We start from the raw sequence: 13,766 nt of genomic DNA, 5'->3' as shown, positions 1-13,766 counted from the left end.
CAAAGTCTTTTCAAAATGATCAAGAGGTCAATTCATCTACAGGACATAAAAATCCTACACTTTTTATGCATAACGTTACCTTCAAAATATGTAAAGCGAAATTTGATGTAACTGCAAGGAGAAATAGACGTTTTCACTACCAGTTAAAGATTTCAGTACTACTCTCAAAAAGTGATAAACAGAAAATCCCTGTGTACAGAAGACTCCACTTATACTATCAATCAAATCAACCCAACTGACAACTTTAGAATAATCTCATAAACAGAATATACATACCCTTCTCAAGTGCACATGGAACCCTCACTATGAGTCATATCCAGGATGGTAACAGAAGTCTCAAATTTGAAAGGATTCCATTCATACAGAATGTATTCTGTGACTACAAAAGAATTTCACATTAACAAAGATCTCTGGAAAATTTGTATATAATTGAAAATGAAATAACACTTCTAAATAGCATGTGAGTCAAGGTAAAAATCAAACAGAAAATTAGAAAGTATTTTGAACTGAATACAAAAGAACAGTAACTGAAATGCCACTAAAACCATACAAAGGCAGAAATGTAGAGAATAAAATTGTTAGAAAAAAAGAATACCCAAATTCATGATGTCATGCTCCATTTTAGCTACAGAAAAAGAACAAATTAAATCTGAAATAAGCAGATGAAGAGAATATCAATGATCAGAGCACATACAAGCAGAAAAAAAAAAAAAAAAATCAATGTCCACCAAAACTGGCTCTTAGAAGGGTAAAGGAAAGGTGGTCAGAGAGGTCTGGAAAAAAAACAAATCAGGATTAAGAGAATATAACTACAGAATATAACTGTATTCTACAAATAGAGGATTTCAAGGGAATATTATGAATAGCTTTGTGACAATATATTCAACATCTCCAGTGAAATGACACATTCCTCTAAGTTAGAGAATTGTTCAAGTTTTTCCCCCAATCATAGAGCATCAGTTTGCAATTTAAGATTTCCCACAAGGAAAATTACTGGCACACATGTCATCACTGGGGCTTCCCTTGTAGCTCAGTCCGTAAAGAATCTGCCTGCAAAAAAAAAAAAAAAAAGAATCTGCCTGCAGTGCAGGAGACCTGGGTTCGATCCCTGGGTTGGGAAGATCCCCTGGAGAAGGAAACGGTAACCCACTCCAGTACCCTTGCCTGGAAAATCTCACGGACAGAGGAGCCTGGTGGGCTGCAGTCCATGGGGTTGCAAAGAGTCCGACATGACTGAGCAACTAACACACTATGTCATCATTGATGATTTCTACCAAACTTGAATGGAAGAATATGGAATGCTTTCAGTCCATTCAATGAGACCAAAACTAGACATTATAAAGAAAACTGCAGAACATTACTCTTCATGAACATAAACAAATTCTTTTTATAAATGGTGACTAAGGAGATAAATATTTTTAAAACATACTTGAGTAGGAATACAAGTTTGGTTTGGCATTTGAAGCTGAATCAATACTATTCACCCTATTATTAACAAACTTTTTTAAAAGGCGTGGTAATCTTAATAAATTCAGAAAAACATTATTATAAAATCCAACATCCATTCCCTGATACTCCTATCAAAGGAGGAATAAAAGGGAATTTGTCCAATGTACAGTCCATCTACCCTGGCTCCATGTTGTTAAGATGTCAATTCTCCCCAAATAGACCTCTGTGCATGCGTGTGCTCAGCTGCTTCTGCCATGTCCAACTCTGCGACCCCATGGACTATAGCCCGCCCAGTTTCTCGGTCCATGGGATTTCCCAGGCAAGAAGACTGGAGCGGGTTGCCATTTCCTCCTCCAGCGGAAAGTTCCAACACAGGGACTGACCCACATCTCCTGCATTGGCAGGCAGAGTCTTTACCAGTGAGTTACCAGGGAACTCCAAATTGACCTACAGATGCAACGCAATCACGACAGAAATTCCAACAGAATATCTGTAGAAAGTGAAAAGGTGATTCTATATTCCCTACAAAAACCCAAAGAAACCAGAAAAGTTCTAGAAGAATAAAATGGAGAACACTGTTTGACAACAAGATTTTAAACTGAGTCATAAAGACAGTGTCACTGGCTTCACTGCAGCTGAGTCAATCCATGAAACAGAATGGAAGTCCAGAGGTGAGTTCACACACATGTACAAGTAATTTTTGACAAAGGTTGAAAGACAACTCAGAGAAAAAAGGATTGCTTTCCAAATATAGGCAAGATGCATGGCCATGCACAGAGAAAAGTGAACTTTGTTCTGTATCTTGGACAATATACAAAAGTTAATTCAAAGTGGATCATATAATTAAAAGCAAAACCTAAAACTAAAACTTCCAGAAGCAAATATAAGTGAAAGGTCTTTCAAATTGGGCTTGCAAAGATTCTTCAAACATGACAAAGTAATAACCCATGAACTAAATTGGTAACATTGGCTTTGTCAAAATTTTAAATTTCTCATCTTTAGGATATATATATAGTTAAAATGTATAGCCAAACAGCAGTCTAACAAAAAAAGGTTTACAAGTCATGTATCTGAGAAAGAATTACATTCAGAATGTACAAGGAAGGCTCAAACATCAGTAATTTTTAAAAAATATTAAAAATCAGACAAAATATGTGAACAGACATGGCACCAAAAAACATATGGATGGAAAAACGACAAGAAAAAATGATCAACCTGATTAGTTATTTGGTGAATACAAATTAAATCCAAAATGATATACAACAATACACCTTCTAGATTGCCTAAATTTAAAAAGTAACAACACCACAGGTTGATGAGGTAAAAGGACTTGAACTCTCATACACCATGTAAAGTGTTATAACCACTCTGTAAAACAATTTAGCAGCATCTTAAAAAGTTAAACATGTACCTATCATATGATCCAGCAATTCCCCTCGTAGGGATTTACCCAAGAGGAAAGAATATATGTTGGTATTGATGCACAGTCTTGTCTGAGTCTTCTGCAACCCCCCATGGACTGCAGCCCACCAGGCTCCTCTGTCCGTGAAATTTTCCAGGCAGGAATACTGGAACGGGTTGTCATTTCCTACTCAGGGGGATCTTCTCGACCCAAGGATCGAACCCATGTCTCTTGCACTGGCAGGTGGGTTCTTTACTACTAGGACCACCTGGGAAGCCCTGTATCCATACAAAAATTGGAATGAGGGTAGTGACTACAGATTTGTAATAAACACTGGAAGGAACCCAAATGTCCATGGTCATGTGAACAAGGTGAATTTTGGTGCCTACCAATAATGAAAGACTGCTTAGCAGCAAAAGAGAATGAACTATGCACATACATAAGAAAATACATGAATCTCAAAATAATATTGCTGAGTGAAGGAAAGCAGACGGTGATTCCATTATAGAAGCTTCTATAAAATGCATCTCATCAGTGTTGACAGAGCAGCTTATTAGTTGCCTAGAGATGAGAGGGACAAAGTGGGATGAGAAATTTGGGGAAATTGTAGAAACATTCATTCTCTTAATTGTGAAAAATATTTTATGGGTATGAACTGATACAGATGTCAAATCTTATCACACCATGCTTTAAGTATGTACAGCACATTATACGTCAATTAAACCTCATAACAATCTATAAAATTTGTAGGCCATAATTTAGGATACTTATTAAAATATAAAACTACTGAAAATGAACAGTAAGAAGAAACACCAATGATAAGAGCCAGTGTTCTCTGCAATTATACTAAAAACAAATATGAATATTATTTTTTCAGTTTTCTTAAGTGCTCAGAACCAGATGTAAACAAATTTACATATTCGAAGGGTATTCCATAAATGTTTTATTATTAGAATTTTGTTTGGTCTTCAAATTCAAAGCAAAATAAAACTAGATTATGGAAGCATTAAAAATTGTTTGAACTATTCCAATAACCATGAAGAACATGTAGTGGCAATGGATACAATCTGGAAAAAAGGAGATAATACTAAGAAGAAAATATTTGCATTTTTTTTCTTTTATTCTTTATTTTCTATTGAAGTACAGTTGATTGACAGTATCACTTTAGTTTCTGGTCTACAAGTGATTCAATATTTGTATAGATTATACTCCATATAAGGTTATTGTAAAATACTGGCTATATGCCCTGCTCTATACAGTATATCCTTGTAGCTTATTTATTTTATACACAGTAGTCTCTGCCTTTAAATCACCTACTGCCGTCTTGCCCATACTCCTTCCCTGTTGCCTGGTACCACTGGTTTGTTCTCCATATTTTTGAATCTGCTTCTGTTGTTATATTCATTTGTTAATTATTTAGATTCCACCATGTATGTGACAATATATTGTCTTGGTGTGATTTACTTCACTGAGCATAATATCCTCAATGTCTATCTAAGTGGTTGCAAATGGCAGAATTTCATTTTTTTTTTTTTATGGTTGAGCAGTATTCCATTCTGCGTATGTGCAGGCATGTAAGTGTGTGTGTGTGTCTGTATTTACTATTTCATCAACTGATGGACACACTTAGGTTGCTTCCACATCCTGGCTATTGTAAATACAGCCATGAACATCAGGATGTATATATCATTATAATAATCTGAAAAATTAAGATGCAAGAGTACTTTTAAAAACCTTTCATTTAATGGATTGCTGAATTAGCATTGCAATAAATAAAGCTGTACATTTTTAAAGCAAAGAAGTACTTTCAATTCAAGCAGGATGATGTTCAACGTCAACATGTCTACAAGATGCATTCCTTTCCTTCTCAACTAACAAGATACTTTTCAACAGCGGGCTTGTAGACACTGGCACAAGTTAGAGACCAGTGTGAACATGGGTCAAGTAAAAAGAGGGAGGATTTTTCAGGATAAAGGATGGGATTCCCAGCAGGAAATGCTTCTGAGTAACAGCTGCTCACCATCCACCTGGCCCCTGCCTGCCAGCCCCGCCCACAGCCACTTAAATAAAGCCCAGCGTGGGAGTTTGTTTTAAGGGGAAGATAAAATTGGTGGCCGAGTCGTCATGTTTTTATAATATTTAGTTTATAAAATCATGGAAACTAGTCTGTGTGTTGGCTTGTCCTTCATGGAGGGAGAAATACCATGATGGAAATCATACCTCCTATAAAGAAAGTTGAGCACAAAAGAATTGATGCTTTTGAACTGTGGTGTTGGAGAAGACTCTTGGGAGTCCCTTGGACTGCAAGGAGATCCAACCAGTCCATCCTAAAGGAAATCAGTCCTGGGTGTTCATTGGAAGGACTGATGTTGAAGCTGAAACTCCAATACTTTGGCCACCTCATGCGGAGAGTTGACTCACTGGAAAAGACCCTGATGCTGGGAGGGATTGGGGGCAAGAGGAGAAGGGGACGACAGAGGATGAGATGGCTGGATGGCATCACTGACTTTATGGACAAGAGTTTCGGTGGACTCCGGGAGTTGGTGATCGACAGGGAGGCCTGGCGTGCTGCGGTTCATGGGGTCGCCAAGAGTCGGACACGACTGAGCAACTGAACTGAAGGCTCAGCCAGCTACAGATTTCATCTTTTTTTTTTTTTTCATTTATTTTTATTAGTTGGAGGCTAATTACTTCACAACATTGCAGTGGGTTTTGTCATACATTGACATGAATCAGCCATGTGTTCTCCATCCCGATTCCCCCTCCCACCTCCCTCTCCACCCGATTCCTCTGGGTCTTCCCAGTGCACCAGGCCAGAGCACTTGTCTCATGCATCCCACCTGGGCTGGTGATCTGTTTCACTATAGATAATATACATGCTATTCTCTCGAAACATCCCACCCTCACCTTCTCCCACAGAGATTTCTTAAAAAACTGGAAATAGAACTGCCATATGACCCAGCAATCCCACTCCTGGGCATACACACTGAGGAAACCAGATCTGAAAGAGACACGTGCACCCCAATGTTCATTGCAGCACTGTTTATAATAGCCAGGACATGGAAGCAACCTAGATGCCCATCATCTTTTTTTTTTAACTGAGAGGAGGCAAGGCCATGAATTAAGGATGGGTCATAGCAGGGTCACAGATCTCAGGAAGAAATGCTGGCTTGGTGGCAGGGCTGGCTAAATATTGATCTACCCAGAGAGAAAGAAGCTTGAAAACTCGTTAGACCACGCCCCAAATCAATTAAACCCTTTTGTCTCTGCTGTGGGAATCAGGTGTTAGACATGGAAAGTCCTCCAGGTGGTTCCTCTCAACTCTCAGCCAAAGTTGAGAAACCATCAGCTGAGATTCTGAGTCAGCAATTTAAAAAGCCTTGTGGTAGTCCTTTCTCTGATTTTACCCTATAAAGAATCTTTTATTTTTCTTCCGATTCCTTACACCCTCCCATCGCTATTTACCACCACTGAATCTTATTTTAGAGAAAGTTATGAAATTCACAGAACCTTGAAACAAATCCTTGCGAGAATTTCCATCTATTGATTATTCACTTGAAAACAAAGGGTTGTTTAAAGTGATCCTTTTCTCTAGGCTTCTTACATTAAAAATCACAAAAAGAAAACTCAGAATAGATTTTTCAAATATAGCTTTCTTCCCCCCTCTGTAAAACATCCCTTTGTGATGATAGCCATTACCCAAGCGTTTGTATTTTAATTGAGTGTTTCATTATCCCTAAAGTGATTCAACCTGCAGTGCTCTCCACACAACCATTAATCCGAAGAAAATCGCTCTCTCCCAGATACCTTGCGAGGCGGCAAAAATACATCTTGAGATAAACACACAACTCATTGAACAGTTCTTCCAAAAAAGATAGCTATTACTGTAAACAACTTACATCTCTAAGAATGATGTGGAATGTGTTCGTTTTAATTTTTACCTTTCTAAACAAAAGTGTGGTCTGCTTTAAGTCCTTTGGGGCCCCTAAGTGCGCTTATGAGTTTGGAGAAAAGAGATACAAACCCTGGCTCTCTATTTCGAGCTGCAGTAAAACGTACAGAATTTTATGCCCATCCCATTAGCAGTGACGAGTTTGCCCTGGGTCACCCTTGGCCAAGTCAGCAAGACCCTCCTAACCAACAGGACACATTTAACACATGAACAGATAGAGGCGACGCGGTGGTTATTCTGCCAGTCTGACTGCAGAGAAGAGAGACACCCTCTCCCTCTGAAGCTACAGGGCGGGAAGGTGGTGGGACACACGGTCCTGGACGCTCAGGGAAACCCGGGGACCAGGGCCGGGCCCGTGAGCATCCTCAGGGGGACCGCGGTCTCCAGGGGCGGCAGCAGAGACTCTGCCGAGCCGTCCCAGGCTCCCCGCCACGCCCGCGTCAGCTTCCCGTCGCTGCCGCAACAAACCCCCGCAAACAGCGCCACAGCACAAGGAAAGTGGGTTCCTACCTTCAGACGTGGGAAATCAGGGTGCTGGGCAGCGCTGGTTCCTCCGGAGGGGCTCTGGACAGGAATTCCTTCCCTCCGCCTGCCACCCCCGTCCTCACCTCACCCACCATCTTGCTTCCGCCCAAGGCTCTGAGCCACCGCCTGCGTTTATGTAAGGTTCCTTCGTGTTGACTCCACCTGCATCACGTAAAGTCCCATCAGAAGACCCTTAACTTAATGCTGCCATGCAAGGAAGTGTACTCACATGTGCCGGGAATTAGAGTGTGCACGTGTTAGGCTGGGGCGTGAGGTGGGAGGCCGGAATTCCCATCTACATTTCATATATGATTTTTTTGGGGGGTGGGGTCCAAAAGCAACTTAAGGATCATACAAGAAATTTGTGACACAAAGACCTGCTCATAACACCAGCTAAGACAGGTAGAGCCTATCTGAGCTGTAAGTTTTCTCACAAAACATAAATGAGAGGGAAAAGTGATTAAGTAGAAGGGAACCATGAACATCTATTACCACATCTAAGTGAGAACTGTAATTTTTTTTTTTTTTTTGGTTGCCCTGTGTCTTAGTTTGGCACGTGGGATCTTCCATGCTGGCAGGGGCAACCTTTTTTTGTGGGTAATCTTTAGTTCCCGCATGTGGGATCTAATTCTCTGGGTAGGGATTGAACCCAGGCCCCCTACATTCCAAGTGTAGTCTTAGCCACTGGACCACCAAGGAAGTCCCCAGTAAGAACTACAATTAACATCATGCTTTCTATGTTCCAGCCACTGCAGAAGGTACTTGATACATGTGACCCCATTTAGTATTGCAAGGATATGTCTCATTTACAGGTGAACACAGCTGTGTGCATGCTAAGTCACTTCAGTTGCCTCTGAATCTGTGTGACCACGTGGACCATCAAGCTACTCTGTCCGAGGGATTCTTCAGTTAAGAATACTGGATTGAGTCGCTATGCCTTCCTTCAGGGTATCTTACTGACCCAGGGATCACACCCACATCTCTTATGTCTCCTGCATTGGCAGGCATGTTCTTTACCATTCGCTCCACCTGGGAAGCTCTTACCAATGAATACACTGAGCCAAATAGAATTTAAAAACTTCGCCAAAGCCACAAAGTTAGTAGGTGGCAAAGCTAGTAGGTTCTCATGCTGGTCTGTGGGCACCAAAGCACATGCTTATTTCTGCTGCACGTGGTGTTCTGACTCCTGAGGGGGCAAGAGGCTGGGTGAATAGCGGCAGGACTCAGAAACCTGCTTCCTGCCCGAGCTCATTTGCCACTCTGGCTGTGGGAAACGTCATCATTTATAAAAGGAAGGATCTCGCTCTATCTGTCTCTTCCTTCTTGATTTCTCTGAATCTCAAAGGAAAAGCTTGTTTGCTTCTTCCAGAAGATGTGAGAATACCAGTTATCCAGGTAAACCTCTGCCTCTCAGGAGTATCTCCTAACAGAAGGTTTTCCTAAAAACCTGCATAATCATGCCTCCTATCACTGATGACTTTGACCTTTCAGTCATCTTTGAATCTCTTCCTCCAGGAAACTGACTTCTGCTTCCTCATGCCAGCCTGACAGTTCTCTCTGTTGCTTGCTTTTTTATTTATTTTAAAGTTCTTCATTGGAGTATAATTTATATTACAATGCACCTTCTGAGATGCACATTTCAGTGAGTCTTGAGAAATGTATACACCTATGTCACCACCTCCCAAATCAGCATACAGGATGTTTCCATCACTTCAGAAGTTCTCTCCTGCATCTTCTCAATTATCTCTTAACCTGTAGTCCTAGGCAGCCACTAATCTGGTTTCCAACATGGTAGATTATATTTGTCTTTTCTCAAGTTGTCTACTTTAGTACAATCACAGTTGAGACTATTGGGAGTCACATCATTGTACTCCTTAAGCTTTCATATTTTTTTCACTTCTCAGACTTTGCAATGGTTTTGTTGCCTCTCATTTCTGTATTAAATATATTACTCAACATAGAAAAACCTCAAAGTAAGCTACACAATACAATAAAAGAAATGACAAGATTTAAGTTGTAGAATGCACTGGATATCAGTGAGATGAGGACTTTCCAGGTGGCGCTAGTGGAAAAAAACCCACCTGCCAATGCAGGAGACTTAAGAGCTGCAGGTTAGATCCCTAAGTCAGGAAGATCCCCTGGAGGAGGGCATGCAACGCACTCCAGTACTGTTGCCTGGAGAATCCCATGTCCAGAGGAGCCTGGGGGCTGTGTCCATAGGGTCACAAAGAGTCAGACATCACTGAAGTGGCTCAGCACACAGCATGCACAGTGAGATGAGCCAAAAATTTGGGATTATTCTGCCCAGTAATAAAACAAGATGAACAGCTTAGAGTATGAGGTTTCATCCTCATGGAACTAGCAGCACAGGAGTTGGAAGACAACCTGCTATCCACATAGCACTGTAACCACCCTTTAAAGTGCTGTCTCCTAAAAGTAAATATAAATAGCAGCAAACAGGCCCTTACAACATAGACCACAGCATTTCTGTGAGTTATATCAGTGATCCAAATTAATCTCATGCTGTGTCATTGGTTTGGCTGATCATATATTTCTAATGTCCTCAGATACTGGACAGAGGTTTGAAATTCTCCCTGAAAGAATATTACCTCATCTAACACTTTGACAATTATTTCTAAAAAAAAATAATATTTCTACTAAAATGTTCAGCACACAATCAAAGATATCTGGAGACTTGAGAAGATGTGACATTTGAATGGAGACAAACTAACACATAAATGCTAAGCAAAACTGGATCCTCAGTTACTCCAGATACTACAATCAATGGATTTGGATTGTAAGATAACTGTGCTTACTGTGGAGATAAAAGGAAAGCATAACCATTTCTGCAAAGAATTCAAAGATTAAATATATATATATACACACACATATATTCTATGTTTGAAAAAGAAAAAACTGGAAATTCTACACTAAAAATGCAGTTACTGAAATTGGGAATTCAGGAGTGAATTGTAACAGGAAGTGAGATTTACCGGTAGCTGAAGAGAACATTAGTGAATGTGAAATGAGAAGAAATATCAAGAATGAGGCACAGAAAGACAAAAGAATAAAAATTACAGGAAAGGAGTAGATAGCAATAATACAGTTAGAAGATTTCAGTTCAGTTCAGTCGCTCAGTCGTGTCTGACTCTCTGTGACCCCATAGACTGCAGCACGCCAGGACTCCCTGTCCATCACCAATTCCCGGAGATTTCCCAAACTCATGTCCACTGAGTCGGTGATGCCATCCAACCATCTCATCCTCTGCCATCCCCTTCTCCTCCTGCCCTCAATCTTTCCCAGCATCAGGGTTTTTCAAATGAGCTAGTTCTTCACATCAGCTGGCCCAAGTATTGGAGTTTCATCTTCAACATCAGTCCTTCCAATCAACACCCAGGACTGATCTCCTTTATGATGGACTGGTTGGATCTCCATGCAGTCCAAGGGACTCTCAAGAGTCTTCTCCAACACCACAGTTCAAAAGCATCAATTCTTTGGCATTCAGCTTTCTTTACAGTCCAACTCCATCCATACATGACTACTGGAAAAACCATAGCCTTGACTAGACGGATCTTTCTCAGCAAAGTAACGTCTCTGCTTTTTTTTTTTTTTTTTCTGCTTTTTAATATGCTATCTAGGTTGGTCATAACTTTCCTTCAAGGAGTAAGCATCTTTTAATTTCATGGTTGCACGAAAAAGAAATGCAAAAAAGCAAAATGGCTGTCTGAGGAGGCCTTAAAAATAGCTGTGAAAAGAAGACAGGCGAAAAGCAATGGAGAAAAGGAAAGTTACACCCATTTGAATGCAGAGTTCCAAAGGATAGCCAGGAGAGATAGGAAAGCCATCCTCAGTGATCAATGCAAAGAAATAGAGGAAAACAATAGAATGTGAAAGACTAGAGATCTCTTCAAGAAAATTAGAGATATGAAGGGAAAATTTCATGCAAAGATGGGCTCAATAAAGGACAGAAATGGTATGGACCTAACGGAAGCAGAAGATATTAAGAAGAGGCAGCAAGAATACACAGAAAAACTGTACAAAAAGATCTTCATGATCCAGATAATCACAATGGTGTGATCACTCACCTAGAGCCAGACATCCTGGAATGTGAAGTCAAGTGGGCCGTAGAAAGCATCACTACGAACAAAGCTGGTGGAGGGGATGGAATTCCAGCTGAGCTAATTCAAATCCTAAAAGATGATGCTGTGAAAGTGCTGCACTCAATATACCAGCACATTTGGAAAACTCAGCAGTGGCCACAGGACTGGAAAAGGTCAGTTTTCATTCCAATCCCAAAGAAAGGCAATGCCAAAGAATGCTCAAACTACCACACAATTGTACTCATCTCACACGCTAGTAAAGTAATGCTCAAAATTCTCTAAGCCAGGCTTCAGCAATAGGTGAACAGTGAACTTATAGATGTTCAAGCTGGTTTTAGAAAAGGCAGAGGAACCAGAGATCAAATTGCCAACATTCGCTGGATCATCAAAAAAGCAAGAGAGTTCCAGAAAACATCTATTTCTGCCTTATTGACTATGCCAAAGCCTTTGACTGTGTGGATCACAATAAACTGTGGAAAATTCTGAAAGAGATGGGAATACCAGACCACCTGACCTGCCTCTTGAGAAACCTGTATGCAGGTCAGGAAGCAACAGTTAGAACTGAACGTGGAACAATGGACTGGTTCCAAATAGGAAAAGGAGTACGTCAAGGCTGTATATTGTCACCCTGCTTATATAACTTATATGCAGAGTACATCATGAGAAACGCTGGGCTGGATGAAGCACAAGCTGGAATCAAGATTGCTGGGAGAAATATCAATAACTTCAGATATGGACATGCTGTTGCTGCCACTAAGTCACTTCAGTTGTGTCTGACTCTGTGTGACCCCATAGACGGCAGCCCACCAGGCTTCCCCATCCCCGGGATTCTCCAGGCAAGAACACTGGGGTGGGTTGCCATTTCCTTCTCCAAGGCATGAAAGTGAAAAGTGAGTGAAGTCGCTCAGTCGTGGTAACTCTTAGCAACCCCATGAACTGCAGTCAACCAGGCTCCTCCATCCATGGGATTTTCCAGGCAAGAGTACTCAAGTGGGGTGCCATCACCTTCTCCCATATGCACATGACACCACCCTTATGGCAGAAAGTGAAGAAGAACTAAAGAGCCTCTTGATGAAGGTGAAAGAGGAAAGTGAAAAAGTTGGCTTAAAACTCAGCATTCAGAAAACTAAGATCATGGCATCCGGTCCCATCACTTAATGGCAAATAGATGGGAAAACAGTGGAAATAGTGACTGACTTTATTTTTTGGGGCTCCAAAATCAGTGCAGATGGTGACTGCAGCCATGAAATTAAAAGACGCTTCCTCCTTGGAAGGAAAATTATGACCACATAGACAGCATGTTAAAAACTAGACAGTGTATTTAAAAGCAGAGACATTACTTTGCTGACAAAGCTCCCTATAGTCAAAGCTACGGTTTTTCCAGTGGTCATGTACAGATGTGAGAGCTGGACCATAGAATCTGAGCACCAAAGAATTGATGCTTTCAAACTGTGGTGTTGCAGGAGACTCTTGAAAGTCCTCTGGACTGCAACAAGATCCAACAAGTCAATCCTAAAGGAAATCAGTTCTGAATATTCACTGGAAGAACTGATGTTGAAGCTGAGGCTCCAATACTTTGATCACCTGATGCAAAGAACTGACTCATTGGAAAAAGACCCTGATGCTGGGAAAGATTGAGGGCAGCAGGAGAAAAGGATGACAGAGGATGAGATGGTTGGATGGCATCACTGACACAATGGACATGGGTTTGAGCAAGCTCCAGGAGATAGTGAAGGACAGGGACGCCTGGCATGCTGCCATCCATGGGGACTCAAAAAGTCAAACACAACTGAGCAACTGAACAACAGCAACTCCCCCAAATCTTGGACACCACTAATATATAAGTCTTAGATCCCAAAGAAGTTATATTTCCACCAGAAACGACAACAATGGTCGACTTGAATTGCAAGTTGTGGTTGTCACATTGTCACTTATGACCCACCCATCAGTAACAAATGGAATCACAGTTGACTGATCCTGTTGATCAAGGAGGAAATGCAATTGCTACTACAAAACTGCCTCAAGTAGAAGAATTTCTGGAATTTGCTCCTGTCTGTGCTACAAGTGAATGAAAGAATACACCTTCAAATAATTAAGATCATTAATGACTCAATTTCAGTGATAATTTGGCATGGCAGCTCACTCCAGTATTCTTGCCTGGAAAATGCCATGGACAGAGAAGCCTGGCAAGCTACAGTCCATAGGGTCACACAGAGTCAGACAGGACTGAAGCGACTAAGCATGCATCAACGTGGCAAGGAGGCGCAGTGGTACAGAATCCACCTGCCAATGCGGGGGACGCAAGAGACACGAGTTCAATCCCTGGGTCAGGAAGATC

The sequence above is a fragment of the Cervus canadensis genome, chromosome 31 (genome assembly GCF_019320065.1).
Source record: "Cervus canadensis isolate Bull #8, Minnesota chromosome 31, ASM1932006v1, whole genome shotgun sequence".
Lineage (NCBI taxonomy): Eukaryota > Metazoa > Chordata > Mammalia > Artiodactyla > Cervidae > Cervus > Cervus canadensis.
Note: the sequence above shows the minus strand (reverse complement) of the source record.